General features: G+C 38.6%; 1 long non-coding RNA gene across 1 annotated transcript; it reads right to left on the bottom strand.

The window, feature by feature from the left end:
- Positions 1-9,291: 9,291 nt before the first annotated feature.
- On the bottom strand, positions 9,292-23,197 carry LOC110309933 (uncharacterized). Its single transcript, XR_002379770.1, has 4 exons — positions 23,024-23,197; positions 19,424-19,668; positions 10,574-10,762; positions 9,292-9,346 (listed from the first exon to the last, which is right to left on the bottom strand). It is a non-coding gene; the product is annotated as an uncharacterized LOC110309933 (long non-coding RNA).
- Between the last annotated feature and the right edge of the window lie 790 nt (positions 23,198-23,987).

Raw genomic sequence — 23,987 nt, 5'->3', positions numbered from 1 at the left:
GAGAGAGAGAAAACAGGAGAGAGAGAGAGAGAGAGAGAGAGAGAGAGAGAGTCTCCTAATTCTTCTTAAACACTCTACCAACTGGGAACCATACACATGATTATATGAGCTTCCCAGGGGGTTGTTCTCATTCAAACATCCACATTGACACAATTTTAAAACAACTCCTCATGATTTATTACTATACCCCTAAAACTGTGTACTTCTCAACCCTCATCAGAGACTCACAACTTGTCAAGTTGCAGAGAATAAGAAACTGCACATTTCTCAGTCATAAATGGTATGTCTTTCTCACAATCCTCCTCCTCCAAGGATCTTTGAAGAAGAGGAAGTGAAGAGACTGTAAGAGCCTGAGGTGAGAAATGGATACAACGACATAGTGTTTCCCAGGGCAATTGCATGTGGGAACTCACAGATAATGTGACAACATGCACAAGACCTGAGCAAGCTCAAGCCAGATGAAATTGTCAGCCTGTAAATGGGAGGTGTGTAGGATTTTAAAATCCTTTATAACTTTCCTTGGTTATAGCAGACAGTTCCTCCCTGGAAGAGAAACTATTAGAATTTAATAGATGCTTGGATAGGAAGAGTCAGTTTTCTTTTTTTTTTTTTTTCAATTTATTTTTTTTAATTAGGTATTTTCTTCATTTACATTTCAAATGCTATCCCCAAAGTCCCCCAGACCCCCCTCCCACTCCCCTACCCACCCACTCCCACTTCTTGGTCCTGGCATTCCCCTGGTTCTTTTTTTTTTTTTTTAATATTTTTATTACATATTTTCCTCAATTACGTTTCCAATGCTATCCCAAAAGTCCCCCATAGCGCCCCCCCACTTCCCTATCCACCCATTCCCATTCTTTTGGCCCTGGCATTCCCCTATATTGGGGCATATAAAATTTGCAAGTCCAATGGGCCTCTCTTTCCATTGATGGCTGACTAGGCCATCTTTCGATACATATGCAGCTAGAGACAAGAGTTCCGGGGTTCTAGTTAGTACATCATGTTGTTCCAACAATAGGGTTGCAGATCCCTTTAGCTCCTTGGGTACTTACTCTAGCTTCTCCATTGGGAGCCCTGTGATACATCCAATAGCTGACTGTGAACATCCACTCCTGTGTTTGCAAGGCCCCAGCATCGTCTCACAAGAGACAGCTATATTTGGGTCCTTTCAGCAAAATCTTGCTAGTGTATGCAATGGTGTCAGCGTTTAGAAGTTGATTATGGGATGGATCCCTGGATATGGCAGTCTCTAAATGGTCCATCCTTTCATCACCGCTACGAACTTTGTCTCTGTAACTCCTTCCCTGGGTGTTTTGTTCCCAATTCTGAGAAGGTGCACAGTGTCCACACTTTGGTCTTCATTCTTCTTGAGTTTCATGCGTTTAGCAAATTGTATCTTAAATCTTGGGTATCCTAAGTTTTGGGCTAATATCCACTTATCAGTGAATACATATTGTGTGAGTTCTTTTGTGATTGTGTTACTTCACTCAAGATGATGCCCTCCAGGTCCATCCATTTGGCTAGGAATTTCATAAATTCATTCTTTTTAATAGCTGAGTAGTACTCCATTGTGTAAATGTACCATAATTTCTGTATCCATTCCTCTGTTGAGGGACATCTGGGTTCTTTCCAGCTTCTGGCTATTATAAATAGGGCTGCTATGAACATAGTGGAACATGTGTCCTTTTTACCGGTTGGGACATCTTCTGGATATATGCCCAGGAGAGGTATTGCTGGATCCTCCGGTAGTACTATGTCCAATTTTCTGAGGAACCGCCAGACTGATTTCCAGAGTGGTTGTACAAGCTTGCAATCCCACCAACAATGGAGGAGTGTTCCTCTTTCTCCACATCCTCGCCAGCAACTGCTGTCACCTGAATTTTTGATCTTAGCCATTCTGACTGGTGTGAGGTGGAATCTCAGGGTTGTTTTGATTTGCATTTCCCTGATGATTAAGGATGTTGAACATTTTTTCAGGTGTTTCTCTGCCATTCGGTATTCCTCAGGCGAGAATTCTTTGTTCAGTTCTGAGCCCCATTTTTTAATGGGGTTATTTGACTTTCTGGAGTCCACCTTCTTGAGTTCTTTATATATGTTGGATATTAGTCCCTTATCTGATTTAGGATAGGTGAAGATCCTTTCCCAATCTGTTGGTGGTTTTTTTGTCTTATTGATGGTGTCTTTAGCCTTGCAGAAGCTTTGTAGTTTCATGAGGTCCCACTTGTCAATTCTCGATCTTACAGCACAAGCCATTACTGTTCTATTCAGGAATTTTTCCCCTGTGTCCATATCTTCAAGGCTTTTCCCCACTTTCTCCTCTATAAGTTTCAGTGTCTCTGGTTTTATGTGAAGTTCCTTGATCCACTTAGACTTGACCTTAGTACAAGGAGATAGGAATGGATCGATTCGCATTCTTCTACATGTTAACAACCAGTTGTGCCAGCACCATTTGTTGAAAATGCTGTCTTTCTTCCACTGGATGTTTTTAGCTCCCTTGTCGAAGATCAAGTGACCATAGGTGTGTGGGTTCATTTCTGGGTCTTCAATTCTATTCCATTGGTCTATTTGTCTGTCACTATACCAGTACCATGCAGTTTTTATCACAATTGCTCTGTAGTAGAGCTTTAGGTCCGGCATGGTGATTCCACCAGAGGTTCTTTTATCCTTGAGAAGAGTTTTTGCTATCCTAGGTTTTTTGTTATTCCAGATGAATTTGCAGATTGCCCTTTCTAATTCGTTGAAGAATTCATTTGGAATTTTGATGGGGATTGCATTGAATCTGTAGATTGCTTTTGGCAAGATAGCCATTTTTACAATGTTGATCCTGCCAATCCATGAGCATGGGAGATCTTTCCATCTTCTGAGATCTTCTATAATTTCTTTCTTCAGAGACTTGAAGTTTTTATTATACAGATCTTTCACTTCCTTAGTTAGAGTCACGCCAAGATATTTTATATTATTTGTGACTAGTGAGAAGGGTGTTGTTTCCCTAATTTCTTTCTCAGTCTGTTTATTCTTTGTGTAGAGAAAGGCCATTGATTTGTTTGAGTTAATTTTATATCCAGCTACTTCACCGAAGCTGTTTATCAGGCTTAGGAGTTCTCTGGTGGAATTTTTAGGGTCACTTATATATACTATCATATCATCTGCAAAAAGTGATATTTTGACTTCATCTTTTCCAATTTGTATCCCTTTGATCTCCTTTTGTTGTCGAATTGCTCTGGCTAGGACTTCCAGTACAATGTTGAATAGGTATGGAGAAAGTGGACAGCCTTGTCTAGTCCCTGATTTTAGAGGGATTGCTTCAAGCTTCTCACCATTTACTTTGATGTTGGCTACTGGTTTGCTGTAGATTGCTTTTATCATGTTTAGGTATGGGCCTTGAATTCCTGATCTTTCCAAGACTTTTATCATGAATGGGTGTTGGATCTTGTCAAATGCTTTTTCCGCATCTAACGAGATGACCATGTGGTTTTTGTCTTTGAGTTTGTTTATATACTGGATTACGTTGATGGATTTCCATATATTGAACCATCCCTGCATCCCTGGGATGAAACCTACTTGGTCAGGATGGATGATTGTTTTGATGTGTTCTTGGATTCGGTTAGCAAGAATTTTATTGAGGATTTTTGCATCAATATTCATAAGGGATATTGGTCTGAAGTTTTCTATCTTTGTTGGGTCTTTTTGTGGTTTAGGTATCAGAGTAATTGTGGCTTCATAGAATGAGTTGGGTAGAGTACCTTCTGTTTCTATTTTGTGGAATAGTTTGTGAAGAACTGGGATTAGATCTTCTTTGAAGGTCTGATAGAACTCTGCACTAAACCCATCTGGTCCTGGGCTTTTTTTTGGTTGGGAGACTATTAATGACTGCTTCTATTTCTTTGGGGGATATAGGGCTGTTTAGATCATTAACCTGATCTTGATTCAACTTTGGTACCTGGTATCTGTCTAGGAACTTCTCCATTTCATCCAGGTTCTCCAGTTTTGTTGAGTATAGCCTTTGGTAGAAGGATCTGATGGTGTTTTGGATGTCTTCAGGATCTGTTGTTATGTCTCCTTTTTCATTTCTGATTTTGTTAATTAGGATGCTTTCCCTGTGCCCTCTAGTGAGTCTGGCTAAGGGTTTATCTATCTTGTTGATTTTCTCAAAGAACCAGCTCCTTGATTGGTTGATTCTTTGAATAGTTTTTCTTGTTTCCACTTGGTTGATTTCACCCCTGAGTTTGATTATTTCCTGCCGTCTACTCCTCTTGGGTGAATTTGCTTCCTTTTGTTCTAGTGCTTTTAGGTGTGTTGTCAAGCTGCTAATGTGTGCTCTTTCTAGTTTCCTTTTGGAGGCACTCAGAGCTATGAGTTTTTCTCTTAGAAATGCTTTCATTGCGTCCCATAAGTTTGGGTATGTTGTGGCTTCATTTTCATTGAACTCTAAAAAGTCCTTAATTTCTTTCTTTATTCCTTCCTTGACCAAGGTATCATTGAGAAGAGTGTTGTTCAGTTTCCACGTGAAGGTTGGCTTTCTATTATTTATTTTGTTATTGAAGATCAGCCTTAGTCCATGGTGATCTGATAGGATGCATGGGACAATTTCAATGTTTTTGTATCTGTTGAGTCCTGTTTTGTGCCCAATTACGTGGTCAATTTTGGAGAAGGTACCATGAGGTGCTGAGAAGAAGGTGTATCCTTTTGTTTTAGGGTAAAATGTTCTGTAGATATCTGCCAGATCCATTTGATCCATAACTTCTGTTAGTTTCACTGTGTCCCTGTTTAGTTTCTGTTTCCATGATCTGTCCATTGGTGAAAGTGGTGTGTTGAAGTCTCCCACTATTATTGTATGAGGTGCAATGTGTGCTTTGAGATTTACTAAAGTTTCTTTAATGAATGAGGCTGCCTTTGTATTTGGAGCATAGATATTCAGGATTGATAGTTCCTCTTGGAGGATTTTACCTTTGATGAGTATGAAGTGCCCCTCCCTGTCTTTTTTGATGACTTTGTGTTGGAAGTCAATCTTATCTGATATTAGAATGGCTACTCCAGCTTGTTTCTTCAGACCATTTGCTTGGAAAATTGTTTTCCAGCCTTTCATTCTGAGGTAGTGTCTATCTTTTTCTCTGAGATGAGTTTCTTGTAAGCAGCAAAATGTTGGGTCTTGTTTGTGTAGCCAGTTTGTTAGTCTATGTCTTTTTATCGGGGAGTTGAGTCCATTGATATTAAGAGATATTAAGGAAAAGTAATTGTTGTTTCCTGTTATTTTTGTTGTTAAAGTTGGCATTCTGTTCTTGTGGCTGTCTTCTTTTAGGTTTGTTGAGGGATTACCTTCTTGTTGTTTCTAGGGCGTGGTTCCTGTCCTTGTATTGGTTTTTTTCTGTTATTATCCTTTGAAGGGCTGGATTCGTGGAGAGATAATGTGTGAATTTGGCTTTGTCGTGGAATACTTTGGTTTCTCCATCTATGTTAATTGAGAGTTTGGCTGGGTATAGTAGCTTGGGCTGGAATTTGTGTTCTTTTAGTGTCTGTATAACATCTGTCCAGGATCTTCTAGCTTTCATAGTCTCTGGTGAAAAATCTGGTGTAATTCTGATAGGCTTGCCTTTATATGTTACTTGGCCTTTTTCTCTTACTGCTTTTAGTATTCTATCTTTATTTAGTGCATTTGATGTTCTGATTATTATGTGTCGGGAGGTATTTCTTTTCTGGTCCAGCCTATTTGGAGTTCTGTAGGCTTCTTGTATGTTCATGGGCATCTCTTTCTTTAGATTTGGGAAGTTTTCTTCTATAATATTGTTGAAGATGTTTGCTGGTCCTTTGAGTTGAAAATCTTCATTCTCATCCACTCCTATTATCCGTAGGTTTGGTCTTCTCATTGTATCCTGTATTTCCTGGATGTTTTGAGTTAGGATCTTTTTGCATTTTCCATTTTCCTTGATTGTTGTGCCCATGTTCTCTATGGAATCTTCTGCACCTGAGATTCTCTCTTCCATCTCTTGTATTCTGTTGCTGATGCTTGCATCTATGGTTCCAGATTTCTTTCCTAGGGTTTCTATCTCCAGTGTTGCCTCATTTTGGGTTTTCTTTATTGTGTCTACTTCCCTTTTTAGGTCTAGTATGGTTTTGTTCATTTCCATCATCTGATTGGATGTGTTTTCCTGTTTCTCTTTAAGGACTTCTACCAGTTTGGTTGTGTTTTCCTGTTTTTCTTTAAGGACTTGTAACTCTTTAGCCATGTTCTCCTGTAGTTCTTTAAAGTCCTTCTTGATGTCCTCTACCATCATCATGAGATATGCTTTTAAATCCAGGTCTAGTTTTTCAGGTGTGTTGGGGTGCCCTGGACTGGGCGAAGTGGGATTGCTGGGTCCTGATGATGGTGAGTGGTCTTGGTTTCTGTTAGTAAGATTCTTACTGGGAGGGTGCCGGATGTCTGCGGCCCCTAAAGGGTGCTGCCTCAGCAGCTCTGTGGCTCCTGCCTGTCCCAGAAGCCGTCTGCCCCCGTGGTCCCCACTCTGACCTGTAGAGACTAAGCTCGGCGGAGTCCCGGAGCCAAGATGGCGCTCCCTGCAGGGCAGGTCACTGTCCTCCGACTGGGAGGGTGCCGGATGTCTGCAGCCCCAAAAGGGTGCTGCCTCAGCGGCTCTGTGGCTCCCGCCTGTCCCAGAAGCTGTCTGCCTCTGTGGTCCTCACTCTAACCTGTAGACTAAGTTCGGTGGAGTCCCGGAGCCAAGATGGCGCTCTCTGCAGGGCAGGTCTCTGTCCTCCGGCTGGGAGGGTGCCGGCGAGTCAGTTTTCTTTAAGAGTGTGGACCCTCAAAAAAAAATAGGTTTGGCCCCTCGTACACCTATTACACAGTCAAGTCAGGCACAACTCCCAAGAATATTTAGTTAGTATAAATTGAACATGGGAAGATGTTGTGGAGGGATATCTCTGATCAAAATACAATTTACAAAACTCTCAAGGAATTAGTAATATACCATTTGAAAGCATTAAAAAAAAAAACAGAATAGTTTCAGTTCAGTTCCCCCCCCCTCTGTCTCTCTCTCCCTCGCCCTGTGTGTGTGTGTGTATGTGTGTGTGTGTGTGTGTGTGTATGTTTATGCATGTGATGTGTGTGGATGTTTTTATGTGAGTTTGGTACACATACACATGAGTGTTGGGATGAACAGTCAATCTCAGCTGTCTGTCCTCAGTGTCCACCATGTTAGCTACCAGAGGCCTTTTTTTTTTTTTTTTTTTTTTTTTTCTTGTTCAGATAGGCCAGACTGTGTATGTGCCACGGTATGTATCATTTTGACTATTTTTAAGAATAATTGCTTGACTGGGTGATTTGGGATTGTCAGAGGGTTACTAAAAAAAAAATGTATCCTATTCCAGTTTGAGCCCTATCCAGGGTCAGTCTTGGCAAAAAGTATAACAATCCAGGCAACAATAGCTTGAAAGATTCAAAAATGTATGGGAATTTTCCCGTATATAAATTCCATCGTGCCATATGAGTGTTGGAATTCTAAACACATGCTGCTGTGCCTGAAATTAAAGTGGCTCTGGGGACCTAAACTCAGGCCCAAATGCTTGTCAGGCAAGAGCTTTCCCTGCTGGGCCATATCCCCAGCCCGCAGTCATGCTTTGTACATATGTATGTATGTGAAAGCATATGTGTTAGTGTAGTAAGTGCCTTATGCATTTCTACATATATTTGAAAAGCTATATCATTTTGGATACAAGTATGGAAAATATTTCTATAGTCAGAAGGCACAAAATTGTTGTCGATTTTATTTTCTTAATTTAACTAAAGTATTGGTCATGTCGTGACACTTGGCAGTAAGATTTTCCTAGTTTTGTGTTCAGTGTGTGTCTACTGAACAAGTCATTTTATCTTAATGTTAAACCTAGAAAATAATTTTAGAATAACATTTACAATATTAGATATTTTGCCCTTAACAAAATGAACTTCTTTGATTCTACAAATTGAAAGACACATGTGAAACCATTCTTGGAATTAACTTAGGTTTTGAGTGTAAGGAGGTATGGCTGGTAGAACTCTTGCATCCTTTAACTCTGCAAAATTTTTTCTTAAAGAAGTAACACAGACAAACTTTAAAATATACCTTCTGTTCTTTTTTGTCATTTTGACTGTCAGTAAAAAGAATTGCGTAACTAGGTGATTTGGGTTGGTCATAGAGTTAGAAAAAAAATGTAACATAACCCAGTTTGAACCCTATGCAGGGTAATTCTCTGCCCAAAGAGGAACACTACAGGTGATAACAATAACTTGTGCTCAGCTCCAAGCCCTCGTGCCCTGGGACTTCTTAAATGTGTAGGAAGGGTGCTAACTCAACACACCAGTGGCAGAAAGTCCAATGGACTTTTCTGCTAAATCACAGGGAAGTGGTTTTCTTAGTATACACGTCAATGGAATTATCTGTACTGGATGGAAATCCAGTCTTGCCTGCTCTTCCCCTAGTCCAGATCCTCACACTTTTAGGTGGGTACTGGTTGGGAACACTTACTGAACATTCAAAGGCAGCCTCCCAAGATGATTCATTTTAAGGTCTTTTCTCTCATGGTATAGAGTACTTGATTGGACTTCCGCATCTGCTTGCACATCACAATCTGTCAAGAAATACTATTTGAAAACTGTTTCTATAAATTCACAGTTCAGCAAATGAGGTGTTGCTTTGATGAGGTACGGTGATTTTCTAAATGGAACTCTTTTTTTTTCTTTTTTCTTTTCTTCTGCTTCTTCTTTTAAATCAGCTGAGCCCTTACAAAGAACTGTTACCTCAGTGAGTACATGAAATCATTATCAAGCAGAGGATATTCCAATTAGGTCACTGCCAGACATTGTCTCTCCTAACTCACATTTGGCATAAACTATATTCTAAATTCAGAGGCAGGAGAGCATACAGCAAACTGAAATTTCAAAGACCAGGAAAATGTCATTCTTTTATCCTTTGGACAACATAGGACACATAGTTGAGACACACTGAATCACAGCTCATGAGAGTTCAATATGAGCTATTTAATTCTCAAAAGAAAATCTTTTATCACAAAATATATTTTAATCTAGGGAAACCCAAGCTTACAAACATATACATAAGAGGGTCATCAAACACTGTGAGCAGCTTGACAGAACAGTTTATCATTAACCTGATAATAACTGCAGCAGTGTAGTATAGACATCTTACACCAAACTTACAATATTAGGGTATGGTAGCTTTCATTTTCTTTAATTTTTTTTTAGGTCTCTTTTTCTCTGGCAAGATAATAAAAAAAAAGAACACCAACAAAAAACAAGGAAAACCACTGTTGAGTTATTTATCATCGCCTTATTATTTGTGTAGAAGTCATCTTCATTCTGCAAAATAACAATAAAACAACCCGCATGAATTGCAATGGGATACAACAGCTCACCAGATGTAGCTGTATCTCTCTATGAAAATAAACGGAATGTTTTCTTTAATCAATCAGAATGAATAATGCTGATGGGTTTGGCAGTGACTAAATCAGGCCTGCCAGCTCCCGCTCCCTGCGTGATTTCATCTCTCCAAGCAGACTAAAAAATGCTCTCTCTCCTTCACACCGGACAACTTTATTTTCACACGTTCAATTTAACAAAGCTCAAAAGGAATTCTAAAAGCTTCGCCCGTCTCATAAAGTGTTTACCAGATATCTCGCCAGGATGGCGGTGGCAGCTCTGTGGCTCATAATAAGGGGGGGGGGGAGGATAAGGCAAGTCTAGAGAGGAACACAAACAATCAGACTGGAGGAGGCTGAGTATTGTCAGTCATGCTGTAAGGTCACATTTCACAGCAATTTTTTATAAAACTTCATTTAAACAACTGCTTGTGATGGAAAATACTGGAAATACAGGTGAGCTGCCTCACCTGTTTTAATCAGCCTTGGAAGTGTGGTTTGAGTCGATGGCGTTTCTTAGTTTTCTCCATGGGTAGGTATTTGAATGTGTGGTTGAGGTAGTCTCTTTTCTGAATTTGTATATATTTCCATAATTATTTACCACACTGACTCAAAAAAAGCACAGTCAGTGGACGAGGGCTTAATTTTCTCCCTGTCCTCTCAACCTTCTTGTTTATGACAGGAGATGACGTGAGACATTTAAGGACTGAGAAAGACATAGCAGGGCTGGAGTCACTGCTCAGCCAGGAAGGACACATACTCCTATGGCAAGGCCTGAGTTCAGTCCTGGGGAATGCACCCACAACTGCCTGAATCCCAGCTAGAGGGTATCCTGCTACCTCTGGCTTCCCAGGACATCTGAACTCACCTGTACATACACAGAAACTTACACACTACACATATGTAAATATAAACTAAAATAAATCTTTTGAAAAAGGAATATTTGGCAGATTTAATACGCTAATTTACCTGGGATTTGTTTTCATAAGTACACATTTTAGTTCAAAGTGACTGAGACACAGTAGTTTATTTAAAGCCCAAGGCCTCTTTGGAAGAGATGAAAAGGATTAGAGCAGAGAGACTCACCCTCTTACCCGAGAACTGTGACTGTAAGACCAGATGTGATCTCAGCAAGCCAGAGTACAGAATCTCTGTGCCGCATCCGTACCTTATACTGCTATTTGGACAGCAGCTTCCTTTCTCTTTGATCTTCATATACCCCTTTCTTCTCTTTCTAAAGACTCCTTGTTCTCAGCCCTCTGCAAAGCTAGCCTTGAGTCCTCCATTCTGGATTCATGAGTGTCAACGTGAAGCAGTACATTATAGATGTGAAGGCTTCCAGCAGCTCTCTGAAATACTGTCAGCAAAGAGAAATGAGGGTACTCACATGCATTCTTCCCACTTAATGCTGCTATTAAGTAATACTTTGGCACATCTATCTGGCTAGAACACACACATACACAAACAAACAAAAAAACAAACAAACCCACCCATGACTTTTAGCATTGGAATCGAGAAGAAGCCATTACAGTAACTTCTAGACACAGTGACACTCCTCTGGTAAGGACAGGTTCCCCTCACTAGTGGCCAAGATCACACTAGTGTGCAGAAGGTTTCTAGCAATGAGCACAGAGTATGGCCATGCCAACGTATACATAATAAACGGTGGTGAGTCATTGCCACCTGGTGGTTAAAATGAGTTAGCCTCTGTAGGTGATTGACACTACCAAGGATGGGAAACTCACATGATCTTACTCGCTCTTGGCACTGGAAAGGACTATCCAGTGGCAGGTGGCTTTACATGATAAGTAGTAAATAAATGTTTACTCTAAAATAATTGCCTTTTCCATTTCTGTATTTTTAATGACATCATCTCTCTCTTTCCTTTCTTCCTTCCCTCCTTCTGTCCTTCCTTTGTAGAACCGGCGAACTATCTTACAAAAGCTCCAAACTCATGGTTTTGTATAATGCAGCCCATTCAGAGACAGGCTTTACTCCTCTGAATATATCTTGATTGCTCTGAAGACGTAGCTGTAAATTCTTTAAGACCATCATTCAGATCTGTGGTTTCCAAGATTGCTTTGACATCAAATATATGAATAAATCTATGCCTTAAGATAATATTAGTGTCATGGGGTGTCAGAAGTAAGACTTACTTTGGATGCTAAAGATAAAAGGGAAATAATGTTTCTAACTTCCAAGATGGAGCCAGTAATGGCTGCCACATGACATTAATGGACACAAAAGCATAAGAACCAACAGAAAAATTAACAAACATATATATATATCAACTATGGTACATCTGGTTTAACTTGGTAATGAGGTGATCAAACAGAGAAATAAGAGATCATGTGTTTTATTAAAAAAAAATAATCAGGGATAGATTAACAAAGTGGGTACTGTACTTGTCACCTCTCAGAGCTGCCCACGGCAACTGCAGAGTGCTACCAGAAGCAGCATGAAGCTAATCAGCAATTCATGTCCTCCTTTCTTGGGCAATTTTCTGTTTCCATAGCTGCAGAAACATCATGGAAAATCATGTCTCAGATGACAGTTTTTCTCTTTAGCTGTGGCAATAACTTTGTCAGTGTTCCTCTCCTTTTGTGACAAAGTGCCATCTTGGAAAAGGTTTAGTTAGTCGTCTTTCTGCACAGGGTTGTTCAACTACATCCCTTTGTCTTCTTTTTTAGTATTGACAGAAATGACCCGGAGAAGCATTTGAAATGAATAAACTCATTTTCTGAAATCACATAAAAGTGTGCCACTGTGTTAGACAGCTACAGAAGCAAGCCCTGTTGTGCTGAAAGGATATTATTTTAACAGTCCTCGCTGGAGATCCTACTTACCTCTCCATCTTCAGCTCTGAGTGTACCGCATGTATTTTTTCAACCATACAAGCATATACAAGAATACAATAAAAGGTTAAAAGCCCCCCTCCATTTCTCTCAGCATCATGTTTCATTGTACATTTTATTTCTACAGGACCACATAAAGGCAGCTATGTATCATCAGGAAAATATACTTCTAACATTCAAAGTCAATGATGCAGATAATGGAGAACCAACACCTTCAGTGTGGGATACGAACTGTCCTCAGTACCCAGCACAGATGTTGGTAACAACCAATAAACTGCACTATATACATATATCGGAAAGAGGCAGCTTGAAGGCACGGCCTGCTTAGCTAGATTTATTAGGCAAGATCTTTAATATGCCATATGGCAGCTTGGCTCTTCCACTCAGCACATCCCTGCTGAGGGAACGGATTGAAGAGAGATGACCAGCCCTCCCGCAGGCACCGATGACTCCCGTGGGAAAGACGCTCTTGCTGCAAGATTTTTCACCAATGTCACCCATGATATGTGTCCTTGTAGTCCATTATGCTTCAATATGCTTTCAATCAGAGAGGGGGCCTCCATTATCCCTCCTGTTTAGAGAAATCTCTAGATGTTGTGAGTGGGGTGGGCAGTGAGAAGGAGAAGGAAGGGCTGAGATCCATCAAGTTAGTTCACAGACCTCCTGCCTGTGATTAAGACAGTTTGCGTAGGAAATACAAACTAGGGGATTTGCAATGCTTTTCAAAGCTATTATTCAAGTAAATGGAAAAGCAGCGCCGTGTATGATGTTTAGAATACCAGTGAATGAGAAATATTTTTTCCTTCCTATTGAAGCTAGCTGCGTGAGAACCAGTTTTCTTGAGTAAAACATGATGCCCTCTGCACACAAAGGCTTCTGTTGGGATGATTTGTGCCCCTACTTCTGTATCGTCTTCGTTAGCATACAAGATACTTCTGTTAATATTTTATATCTATTAGGTGAAATATGTATATGAACAATCTTTTCTATTTAATGATATAAACATTATATAAATCATATAATCATATATATCATAATCATATAAACATATATGATATTTAATGATATTCTGAATAAATGGAATAAAAAAAATCATGCTATAGATACTAACTTCCTTATCTTTTTTTTTTTTTTTTGGAAGTATTCTAATCCTAATGTCCAGGCACTGCTCTTATTAGAAAGAATTGTCAAAATATATTTTTCAAAGATAGATTCAGTGAGTGAGTTTTAAAAGTGAAGCCTTGAGAACAGTATTCCTTGCTTCCTGATAATTCGACTCAAACAAGTAAGTCTGAGTTCTAGATAGAGTGTCCAGCAGAAACAACCCATGGTGCACTAAATGGTCAGCAGCAAGTAGAGTTCAAAATGTCAATGCCTTGAGAGTCAGGGAGAGAGTGGATCTACAGGGAAACATGGGGAAATGTCTAAAATCTAAAGCCATGATCACTCATTTCCAGATTCTGGGTGGAACAGTTGAGACACCACAGTGGAACCCACGGAACGCACACACACAGCAGGTAGGTGTACATTTTCTAATGTTGGTGATTATATTGTAGTTACAAGAGAGATAGCAATTTATTGGTGGAGTTGAACAATAAAAATACTCATGCCTGACAACATATCAAACATTGATTCTCAAGCTTCTCAAATAAAACCATGCTCCTGAGCCTGAAGTGGTGCCCCAGAGGCTAGGAGCACTTACTGCTCAGACAGAGAACCCAGGTTCAGTTCCCAGCACCCTCATTGTGGCTCACAACCTTATCAACTCAAGTTCTAGGGTACTCAACCCCTCTTCTCACCTTCCAGGCTTCTCTACACACACAGTACATATATGTAAACACAGCCATGCACACAGGCACATTAAATAAGTAAATATTTTAAATTCATGGTGTTTTATATTTTTCTCATTTTTTTCTGAATTAAAGGTATTTCCAATTTAAAAATAGAGTTAGCTAATGTTGTTTATGCTTTTAAATATGTGGCATCTCCATTTGAAGGATAATAATACTTCTTTTATTCAGTGTAATAAGCACGAACTAAGAGTTATATAAAGTGATAACTGGCTAATTGCTTATCTTTATTTCTGTACTATATTACAAAGATGAAATTTAATAGTTAGGAAGTAATTATGTGGGTAAATGATATTTAATATTTTAATTTCTTGCTAAACTGTTTGATTAATTTTTAGATAATATTATTAAACTGAATAAATGTCATAGAAAGAGTCACAAAAGTATGATGGTATTAGATAATTCATGCTGTTCAAGTCACTGAAGAGTTTCTCATTAACATTTCAAAATGGAATTTTTTTAGTCGGTAACTAGGGTGATTTCAACTACAAATACAGAGTTTCTGATAGAAGTCATGTATTGTACACACTGTCTTGTTTAGCCTTTGAGCATCACTGATATTTCTGTGGTGATATTTGCAGGAGAGATGCTATGGTTTCAAGTTGACAAGCTATTAACTCTTCTCTCCCTAAAGCGACTATGAAACAATTCACTTGGAAATTTTGCAATTAGATTTTGCCTTTCCACTTAGATGCTTATTGCTTATTAGTATTCATTCCCTGAAATTCCCGAATTCTTTAAATATTACTAATATGTTTGTCTCCTCCCCATTGCCCAGTGGTCATATTTTTATTGATGGATAATTAATTGTAGACTGATAAACTCTACATGGAAAAGAATTTGGTTAAAGTGTGTTTGTGTTTATTATTAATACTAGAGTGCTTTTGGGTGGTGAGACATCAAGTAGGGATTTTGAACAGATAAATGTTGAGTGAAACTGTCTCATCTTGAGTAGCTGATAGAATGGTTGGGTGGATACTTTTTGCAGTGATGAGAGATGGGAAAGTATAACTTAGCCTCATCAGGCAGTCAATCAAACCTCTAGTATTCGCTAAGCCTTTAGACTTGTGACTTGAAGACTTGAAAACTTGAAGAAGTTTGAGGACATTCTATATGATCATATAGCTTCAGAATTCCTGGGAAAAGGGAATAAGAGGCACAGCCTATGTGTCCTTGTAAATGTCCTCACGAATTCTAATGTTACTGGATTTCCACAACCAGTTTTTCTTTGGAATTTGAAAATCTGTGCCTTATATTCCTTCTATAGTTTTATTCTAGGGTCCATCTGGGCCAAGAAACCTAATTTGCTGTTTTGGAAATTAACATTTATATATAAAGAAACCAAAATAATATTCATGAACAGTTCTTTTAAAGTATTAGGTACCTGCTATGGACATAGCTACTAAGTGTTTCCTCTCACCCTTCTCTCTACCAAGAAACATTTTCAAAAGTTAACAAATCTTTTCCCTGGAAATTTATGAAACAGTTGTTCTGAACCAGTTTCATTTCTTCCAGGTTTTCTGTGCTGTACAGACTGGGAAGACCACATTTCTCTGGGTTCAAAGGGACAAAGCTGTTAGTACAACCATGTTCTGCAGGTCACTGGCTACTGGGTACCTTGTGACATCATTGCAGAATGGCATCTGCCAAATGAAGTCCACTTGGAACTTAGTTAAGCCATAAGCATCCGACAGGGGCCTTATCCTGTCAGCAAGATGTTCTAAGCCTCTAGTGACCTGCTCAGACTCAAACAGGGGTCTAGCAGAAAAGCCGAAGGAAATATCCTTTCTGAAATGAGAGAGTTATATTTTTTTCTTGAAATGAGTTCCTGGTGGACAGCCAAAAAACATTTCAGAAGATACAGACATACACAGGATATGTTCATCACAAATAAGGGCAGAAAGAAGAAAATATTGCTGTCTTTATTTTTGTATCTCGATGATGGAGCTGTTTTAAATGCTTTAGGTTTGCTGCGAGGTTCTTGGCAACTAGAGGGAAAACATGTGGTTAGAAATTAGTAATTTTTCTCTAGTTATGGGGCATAAGATCAGAATAAAGGAAATTACCTGAGACTTAGTCTTCAGACAGAAGACCACAAGCTCAGTTTTACATTCTGGAGAGTTACAGTTCTTTGCTAGCCATATAGATATTTCTATCTAAAATAATTACAAACCATTAAAAATAGATAAAAGGGACGGGAGCTTTATTTCTTAAGCAAGTTGCTTTTGTATTTTAGTAATTTTAATGCTACATTTGCATCCAGAAAGCAGTGAAGACATTTTTCATAGCAAAAATACATGCTGTCTTTATACCATAGAACACTCATCTTGTGACTACAAAGGAGAAATACAGGTTTAGGAAGAGACAACTTTCCCACACTCATGCAGTTACCAGCCTCATAAACATCTGTACCATTTTCAAATTCTCTGAACAGTTCACACACTGACTCTGGTCACAGGTACTTCCTGCCTGAGTCACCAAGTCACCTGTAAAGGGTGGATAATGAAATATTGACAGAAGGCAGACTCCTGAGCCCTGAGGATGGCCCAGCACAGCAGTGGACTGTGGCAAATTACAGAACTTTTTTTTTTAAATGGTAAAATGGGGTAGATAGGGAAAAAAATCCATGCTTTAAAGATTGAGCTAATGCACTTAGCATAGTCCCTGCTGCACAAAAGGAGACAAGTAGATGTTTTATGTAATTCTTACTGCGATAAAAGTTACAGCAAGGTTGTAAGAATAAATGGAAAGCACACATAGCCCACCCAAGTGTGTAATCATTTCCTGGTAAGGTGGAGGATATTTGCAAGCTCTTTTCCAGCTTTTTTCTATCCAGGTACTTGATATAAATATTAGTGTGTGCCAGACATGTCCACTCACAGCGAGCACTCCACTTTGATTTCATTAGCTAAAGATACAAATACGAAAATATTATCTTCTCAAAGATGTCTTTGTTTTTAATTGTGTGCATGGGTGTTTTGCCTGCATATACATCTGTATACCACGTGCATGCTCATGACCCTTGGAGGTCAGCAAAGGTGTTGGATTCCATCAAAGTGGAGTCTTAGGTGGTTGTGAGCTCTGAGAAAAATGCTGGGAAGTGACCTCAGATACTCCTGAAGAACAGTCTCTCCTGCCTGCAGGGTATTATTTTAAAATGCATCAGGTCATCCTCTGAGTTAACTGTACTCTCTAGCTTCAAATATATAGGATTCTTTTAACCTATAGAAATTTTCTTTTAATTCATGCTATAATCTCCATCCTTGACAAAAGGAAAATCCTTCCATGAACTCTTCAGGCACTGTGTAGTTCCATGGGAAGTAGGAACTTAAACTCATGTCTACCAGATGGAAATGGAATAATGTAAATAATACATTATTTAGAGGTTTTGTTGGTTGGTTTGTTCTAAGTAAAGGGTTAAATGATTCAGGCAAAACCCAAGTTCTGTTTATCTGAGGGCAAGGAAAAAATAGTCTGAAGTATCTTCTCCTTGCTAACATACATTACAAATTTTGTTTATAATCAATATTATAATCAAGGATTACTTCATTACTTTAAATCACGCTCACTCAATGAGCTCATTGACATTCTCAGTTATTTATGTTTACTCAGCACCGGGAGGAAATTCACTTGATATGAGTGATGTCACAGCTGAAAAGGAGTTGATTGCCTTGTCGGAATTCCACCCACCCTCCAGTTTCATTCATAGAAGAGCTCCGCTTTAAACATGGCAAAGCTTATTCATGCGATGCAGGCTGAAGGAAGCCATTGTCCTAGAGTGTTGAATCAGTGTTTTTTGGATTTTCCATTTTAATTTTAGAACTGAAGCTAAACATCCAGCACTACCTTGTGGTAGGGAGAGCGAGAAGGGATTCAAAGGAAATTTCTCTGCACTTTACATTTCAAATCCACAGCCTCTCTGCAATGTGGCAATTACTTTTTAAATGGCTTTGAGATTTATGATGTTGGACATAGAATATTTAATAAGCATTGATTATTTTTATTTGGCTTTAATTTCCTTTTACTCTTTGTGTTTTTTTCATAGCACAATGCTTTTATGTTAAAAAAAAATCAGGATCCAACGAATAAAGTATCCATAAGAAAAAAAGTTCATCAATTCAACAAGCTATCTTCTTCTATTTTTAGAAGGAATTCAGCCAAGATAGTTCTCACATCTAGGCTGTTAATACAGTCATGTTTAAAACCTTAAGTGTTCTTCTGTCAACTCCATATTTTTCATATAATTTTACAGTGATTGTGTGGTAAAGTAGAAAGTGGTGGACTTTGGGACCATAGACTGGCTGCCAGACTTGTTTTTTGCAATTTATATTTGAATAATACTAGACAATCTTCAGTTTGTTCCAATGATCTATACTAGTCCAGAAATTGTTGTAACTCTACCATTTCTGTAGTTTTCCTATCAGTCTTTGATTTTCCATAAAAGAAACCTAACCTCATTAGCTGAACCTCATTAGTTTGTGTTTTGTTATTTTCCTATAATTTAAAATTAACTCTTCAGGCCAAAGGATGCATTTCCTGAGTCCCAGTTTGGACATCTTCTTAGCTTTATTTGTTCTTATTAGATGAAGTTTCTTCCTATTGCTTGAATACCATTTTTTTCCTGGAAATAAATAGCACATGGTAGACCTACAGAAGAAAATAAAATGATGAAACTCACAGCCTTGTTTTCTTATGATTTTCTAGTGCTTTAGCACATAACTAGACAACTCCCTTTTATAATAATGTAAAGGCAGTGAGAGGTGGGAACAAGAACATAGATCTGATCTGCACAGAGCCTGAACTCTAGGATACCATATTTATAGTTAATAAACATACTTATATTTATTCAAAAGCAATATGACGACTCAAACATAAGCTAAAAGTAGGAGGCCAACAAACATGCCAAATTTTCTGAGGATAGCCAACATATCCTGAACCCTAGACAAAGAATGATAAGAACTGAGGAAGACTGGGAGCAGGACAGGTGGTTTTCTCCTAGGAAGAACACAGAAGTTGGGCTCTGGTGTCAAATGGCCATCCCTGAAAACATATAAACAAGTAACATTATATGGATGCAGTAGGTTATATTTGGGAATCTAGACATATAAAATACATATATTCATCCAATAACAATTGATGAAAAAAGAGGTCATAAGTTTGCAGTATATAAGATATAAGTATATAAGATATAAGTATATAAGTATATATATTATATAAGACGGTTTGGAGGGTAGAAAGGGAAGAGTGAAATGTAATTAAAACACAATCACAAAAATAAACAAAAAATTACCTTTAGTTATTAGTACAACTTACATATTGTTGCTTAATATTTATTGCATGTCCTTGATTTTGTTATGGTCAGAATAAGGACTGTAAACTGGTTTCTCTTAAAAATAAACAAATCCATCTTCTTTGCTTTGGGTTGACAGTTGTGGCATAGTTTGATGCTTGCGGTATGGAGCGTGTAATTCCAGCAGAGAATGCAGCTTTCTGCCCTGTCAGTCCTACAGGTCAAGTGGGCCTCTCAGAGACTTGTTCCACATTCTGTTTCAGGAGTTCTAGGAAAGAAAACAATCTCCAACATTATTTTCCGTAAAGTATCTGGAAACTATCTCCCAACAGTTCTGCTTATATGTCACTGGTCACATTTAGTAATGGTCTCAGTTACCTACAAGGAACACAGGGAGACCAGTGCGTTCCGTCACCAAACAAAGAAAGGCACAGGGAGTGGATGTCAGGGGCTAGGTCGTCTCTGTACACAACTTTTTCAGCCACCTGGACAGCGATTTGCTTTGTGTGCAGGGAAAGTAACTGGCTTGACTTGAGCATTTTAGGCATAGAAAGAAAAGTAAATCTTTCCAGCGACTTGGTAAAGCAACTCAAATGGATTCCAAATGCGAAGAGTTTTAGACCCAATGTTTTCACTTCTAAGATTAGAAGGGACACAGAATGACAGCATAGAAATGCAGAACATTTCTTTATTTTGAGTAATGAGATGAATATGCATCCTCTCATTTCAATAACATTGCCAAGGATAGATTTTCTTCACGGTATAAGGAGGGGTCAGAGTAGCCCACACACTAGATTGCTTTTGGCCAGGACACCTGGATTCAATTTAATAGAGTAGGTTGACCCAAAGTCTGCAAATTTAAAAGGCATTTGTATACAAACAAGAATTCATAATGTGAAATTTGTAGTTTTCTTTCTATGCTTACAATATTTTTATTCTGTTGTCTTTCAGGGATAAAATAATGTGAGCTATGGAAATATACTTTGGTAACTAGAGAGTGTTTGGTGAATAGTGGAAAAAATGGAATTGGAGAATTTGAGGACACATTGTCTCAAAGTATGATGTTGTCTACTTATCATCCCTGTGTCCTAGAAATAAAATCTTTCTACTGATGAGAACAGATATCCAGAATGTCTGTCTCTTTCTTGGGCACAGAGCTGTTCTACCTGCTGATTTCTTTACTTGGCTTTATATACTGAACACTGCCTTCCACATCTTCTTCAAGGATCTTACTATTCAATCTTGTTTCGTGGTCCTTGGATGTATTCATCTGCTTTACTCCTTCAGTTTTGAGTTTATCCTCTCCCTGCAGTCATGTTCTGTTTTATTAGGAGGGAGAAGAAGAGGAGGTACCAGAGGTAAGATATACCTGTCTTCGTGGTCTGCTTCCCTAATTAGGATACACTTTCTATTCTTCAGTAGTCTATTCAGGTAAGCATCCAAAATTGGGCTTATCCAGTGCTCATCATCCAGTTAGTTCCCTAGGGCTGACCACACTGCCTTTAACTCACACGTGGTCCTTGAAGAGATATTTTGTACATAAATTGTAACAGTGATTGTTTGGAATGTATTTCCTTGAACACAGCATAAAGATAGTAAACATTTAATTATTGGATTTTAGTATTAAAGAAAAAAGATCCTTGAAGTAAGTATAAAATTGTGAAGTCAATAAGGAAACATACAATTTAACTTTTACAAAGAAACAGATTTGTCTCTGTTGTTAGGTTCAAAGTTGATGCAAGAAATTTGACCAGAGTTCCATTAAAGGAGAACATTCTTTACAAGATGGTTCCTTGCCATGCCATGAAGTTCATCTACTCTATATATCTGTGCCAGCTCTTCACAGCAGGCTCGTTCTTACTCTTATCCTTCTGAGTAATTTCATCTGCAAAAATTTAGAAACACCACATCTTGCCTGAAAATTGTCAGTTAATTATTCATAAGGTACTAAAACTAATAAAAAGAGTGAATGTTGTAATATTCTATGACTTCCAGTGGTTTCTCAAGTATATGAATCAATAAAAGAATGAATGAAAATGACTTAGGAAATACTATAAGGGTGTTAGACCTCCTCATCATTTTATAGGCTATATGTAATTTTCAATATAGTGAAAGGAGATGATTAGTAAAAGCAAAGAGGAAGCATTTGTAGCTTGTTTCTTCGTAGGGAACTATTTAAAAGGATAAAGCCTAAAAATTCTTTTCTTGCTGTTGGCAATATTAAATTTCTAACACCCTACACTCACACTCTTTCCTGAACATTATTAGCAAAGCTAACTTTGAATAAGATACAACAGTACCCAAGTAGATTTTCTGATATTTGTGAAATGTGACTACAAGTGAAAGAATTTGAGAAATTATGTAATAGATGTTTTTATTATTAAATTATCATGAAACATGGAACCATTTTTCCAGACTCCAGTGTCAACTGTACAGTAATAGTAGATCAAAAGATGTAAATACTAGACCCACTTTAAGTTTGAATTACATCTGTGTCTCTTAGATGCATAGGATGGAGATGTAAATCCTACAATTCAGAGTGACTAATTTTGAGTGAATATGCTTGTGACACATCTATGAGAGTCTCTTGAAAAATTTTTTGAGCTTAAATGTAATTACATTATTCTCCCATTTACTGTTCTTCTTTCTAACCCTTCCTATGTACATGTACCCTGTCCCCACCCTCATTTAATATTGTGGCCTCTTTTGTTTTAATTGTTGATTGTGTGTGTGTGTGTATCTAGCAAAAAAACCAAAACGAAACATAAAAGCTCTTCGTGGTCTGAGTTGTCTAACCCTGACTCTCAGAGCATTATAGGCTATTGCTGAATTGCTTTTATCCCTGGCTGCTATCTAGGGATGAAATGTAAGTGTTTATTGCTAAAGATACCCGAGTTCCTCCAGAATGTAATGAATAACTTAGTTAGTATATCTTAATTTAAAAGAATGATTAGATGTGGAAGTGTAGATTGTGGTGGGAAGAATTCTTCTACCAAATTAATTAATGGATATTTGATAAGACATGGAGGCAGGCACAGAGGTCCCACAAAGACAAAAAGCAGAATGGGACACAGAGGCCTGTATCACCTTAATATGCATGAGGGGAGGCAAGGGGATGAGCTGTACTGATGAAAAAATGAGAAGGAACACATCACAGGACTAGAGGAGTAATGACTGAAATCCATGGTCCAGCTTAAGTCTAAAGACATAGATAACATAAGTAGAGCAGATGTCTCAGTCTATGGTGCAGATGCCATTATCAGTACCATGCTACATTAAAACACATTTATGTGGATGGATTTGGGAGGTGTGCACTCCTCTTGCTTCCAGCTACTTGTACCATTTATAATTTGAGCCGAGTGTTTTCTGGTACCTGGAATAAGCTTCATAAAAAAAGAGAATTTGCTTCTTTGACAAAGCACATCCACAGGATTTCTTTCCTTGTTTTTATTTTTATTCTTCTTGCATATATTACCTCCCAACTGCAGTTTCCCTCTCTCCTTTCCCCTCAGTCTTTCTGTCCCACTCCCCTTCCCCCCAGATCCACCCATCCCCTCAGATTCCCCCAGATTCTGTGACTATCAAACATGGCATAACAAGCTACAGTAAGATCTGGCACATACCATTACATCAAGACTGTAAGAGGTAACCAAGCAGGGGAAAATGGTCCCACTGGCAGGCAAGAGAGTCAGAATATCTTCCTATCTTCATTCTTAGGACTGCCACATAAACACCAAGCTACTTAGCCATGATATGTATGCAGAAGACCTGTGGGAGACCTCTACATGTTTACTGATCTCCTGGAACCCTCATGAGTCAACGTCAGTCAATTCTGTGTTCTGTGTTCTCCTAGTGTGCTTCTGACCTCACTTGTTCTAAGAAGCTTCCTCCCAGTTCTTTAAAGGACTCCCAGAGTTCTGCCTTGTGTTTGGCTGTGGGGCACTTCCATCAGTTGCTGGAAGAAGGCTCTCCAGTCTTTTTGATGACTCTTCTCTTAGGATCTGGTCCCAGAACAGTCTGCAGCAGGAGAAACTGTAGGTTGCAAGTTTTGTGGCTGGGATCTTGTCCCAGCCCCTCCACTGGCGGCCTTGCCTGGTTATAAAAGATGGCTGGTTCATGTCCCCCACAAGTAGGAGTCTTTGCCAGGGTTATTCTGTTAGATTCCATGGAGTTTCTAGTGAATTAGGTTTCCACCTCACCCCCAATATATCACCCCATTCCAGCATTTCTCTCAATATTTTTCTTTCTCCCCTTAACCTGATCCCTCTTGTTCTCAGCATTACCCATTTCCAGTACACCCTCAAAATCTATTCTATTTCCCTTTCCCAGGGAGATACTTCTTAAGCACTCCTTGTTACTTAGCTTCTCTGTGTCTGTTGACCATAGCATTGTCTCTTAGTTTACAGCTAACATCCATTTAACAGCTGAATAATACTCCATTGAGAAACTGTGCCATAATTTCTCTATCCTTCAGGTGAGAGGCATCTAGGTTGTTTTGAGTTTCTGACTATTATAAATAAAGCAGCTACGAATATGGTTAATCAAGTGTCCTTGTGATAGGATGGAGCATCCTTTGGGTATATGCCT

Source organism: Mus caroli, unplaced genomic scaffold (assembly GCF_978045245.1).
Source record: "Mus caroli unplaced genomic scaffold, Mus_caroli_1 scaffold_12, whole genome shotgun sequence".
Classification (NCBI taxonomy): Eukaryota; Metazoa; Chordata; class Mammalia; order Rodentia; family Muridae; genus Mus; species Mus caroli.
The sequence above is the reverse complement of the archived record's forward strand: the minus strand, read 5'-3'. Positions and strand labels throughout refer to the sequence as shown.